Source organism: Gadus macrocephalus, chromosome 14 (assembly GCF_031168955.1).
Source record: "Gadus macrocephalus chromosome 14, ASM3116895v1".
NCBI classification, from domain to species: Eukaryota; Metazoa; Chordata; class Actinopteri; order Gadiformes; family Gadidae; genus Gadus; species Gadus macrocephalus.
In genome coordinates this window covers 25,820,652-25,823,281 of record NC_082395.1, presented here as the reverse complement: position 1 = coordinate 25,823,281, position 2,630 = coordinate 25,820,652, and the positions used below count along the sequence as shown (strand labels likewise).

The 2,630-nt window shown below is 31.3% G+C and overlaps 1 long non-coding RNA gene across 1 annotated transcript; it reads left to right on the top strand.

The window, feature by feature from the left end:
* Positions 1-406: 406 nt before the first annotated feature.
* Positions 407-2,139, top strand: LOC132472469 (uncharacterized). Its single transcript, XR_009529084.1, has 2 exons — positions 407-746; positions 1,915-2,139. It is a non-coding gene; the product is annotated as an uncharacterized LOC132472469 (long non-coding RNA).
* The last annotated feature ends 491 nt before the right edge of the window (positions 2,140-2,630 follow it).

Sequence of the window (2,630 nt, the reverse complement as noted above, 5' to 3'; positions counted from 1 at the left end):
TGGAAGTGGAATGCATTAGTTTTGAGCAAAATCAACAATGTAAGGTCAAAAACACATTGTTGGTCAAAAAGGGATTCTAGCGCTTTGAAAACCATTTGGCACGATGAAAACAAGAAATGTTGATTTTTCTGTTCATTTCTGAAAACAAGTAAAAAACACATCGTTGGTCATAAAGTGATTCTAGCGCTCTGAAAAGCATTTTGCACGCATAAAAACAAGAAATGTTGATACATGTCAATTTCAATGCAAACGTGTTACTAAGCTTACCAAAGGGTTATAGGGCCATGCTCCACTATTTGGAAGTGGAATACTTTAGTTTTGAAAAAAATCAACAATGTAAGGTCAAAAACACATTGTTGGTCAAAAAGGGATTCTAGCGCTTTGAAAACCATTTGGCACGATAAAAACAAGAAATGTTGATTTTTCTGTTCATTTCTGAAAACAAGTCAAAAACACATTGTTGGTCAAAAAGTGATTCAAGCGCTCTGAAAAGCATTTTGTACTCATAAAAACAAGAAATGTTGATATCTCTGTCAATTTCAATGCAAACGTGTTACTAAGCTTACCAAAGTGTTTATAGGGCCATACTCCACCATTTGGAAGTGGAATACATTAGTTTTGAGCAAAATCAACAATGTAAGGTCAGAAACACATTGTTGGTCAAAAAGGGATTCTAGCGCTCTGAAAAGCATTTGGCACGATAAAAACAAGAAATGTTGATTTTTCTGTTCATTTCAGAAAAACAAGTCACAAGACATTGTTGGTCAAAAAGTGATTCTAGCGCTCTGAAATGCATTTTGCACACATAAATACAAGAAATGTTGATATCTCTGTCAATTTCAATGCAAACGTGTTACTAAGCTTACCAAAGGGTTATAGGGCCATACTCCACCATTTGGAAGTGGGATACATTAGTTTTGAGAAAAATCAACAATGTAAGGTCAAAAACACATTGTTGGTCAAAAAGTGATTCTAGCGCTCAGAAAAATATTTGGCACGGATAAAAACAAGAAATTTTGATATTTCTGTTCATTTCAGAAAAACAAGTCAAAAACACATTGTTGGTCAAAAAGTGATTCTAGCGCTCTGAAAAATATTTTGCACTCATAAAAACAAGAAATGTTGATATCTGTCCATTTCAATGCAAACGTGTTACTAAGCTTACCAAAGGGTTATAGGGCCATGCTCCACTATTTGGAAGTGGAATACATTAGTTTTGAGCAAAATGAACAATGTAAGGTTAAAAACACATTGTTGGTCAAACAGTGATTCTAACGCTCTAAAAAAAGCATTTTGCAGGTATAAAAACAAGAAATGTTGGTATCTCTGTCAATTTCAATGCAAACGTGTTACTAAGCTTACCAAAGGGTGATAGGGACATACTCCACTATTTGGAAGTGGAATACATTAGTTTTGAGCAAAATCAACAATGTAAGGTTAAAAACACATTGTTGGTCAAAAAGTGATTCTAGCGCTCTGAAAAGCATTTTGTACGCATAAAAACAAGAAATGTTGATATTTGATGGATAGATAGATAGATAGATAAATACTTTAATAATCCCAGAGGGAAATTATTTTTGTCAAGAACTCCAGATATACATACACAAATACACAAATAAATAAATAAATAAATAAATAAATATTAAGAATAAAATATAAAATATAACATAGATATATCCATATCCATATATATACATACACACACACATATATATATATATCTATATATATATATATATATATATATATATATATATATATATATATATATATATATATATATATATATATACATATACATACAACATAAATACACATACATACACAAAAGATAAAAGATACAACCTAAAAAAAATATATATATACCAAAAAAATAAAAAAATAAAAATAAATGGTTCGTTTCACAAAAACAAGTCAAAAACACATTGTTGGTCAAAAAGTGATTCTAAGCGCTCTGAAAAGAATTTTGCCGGTATAAAAACCATAAATGTTGGTATCTCTGTCAATTTCAATGCAAACGTGTTACTAAGCTTACCAAAGGGTAATAGGGCCATACTCCACCATTTGGAAGGGGAATACATTAGTTTTGAGCAAAATCAACAATGTAAGGTCAAAAACACATTGTTGGTCAAAAAGTGATTCTCGCGCTTTGAAAAGCATTTTGCACGATAAAAACAAGAAATGTTGATTTTTCTGTTCATTTCTGAAAAACTAGTCAAAAACACATTGTTGGTCATAGAGTGATTCTAGCGCTCTGAAAAGCATTTTGTACTCATAAAAACAAGAAATGTTGATGTCTCTGTCAATTTCAATGCAAACGTGTTACTAAGCTTACCAAAGGGTTATAGGGCCATGCTCCACTATTTGGAAGTGGAATACATTAGTTTTGAGCAAAATCAACAATGTAAGGTTAAAAACACATTATTGATCAAAAAGTGATTCTAGCGCTCTGAAAAGCATTTGGCACGCATAAAAACAAGAAATGTTGATATTTCTGTTTGTTTCAGAAAAACAAGTCAAAAACACATTATTGATCAAAAAGTGATTCTAGCGCTCTGAAAAGCATTTGGCACGCATAAAAACAAGAAATGTTGATATTTCTGTTTGTTTCAGAAAAACAAGTCAAAAAC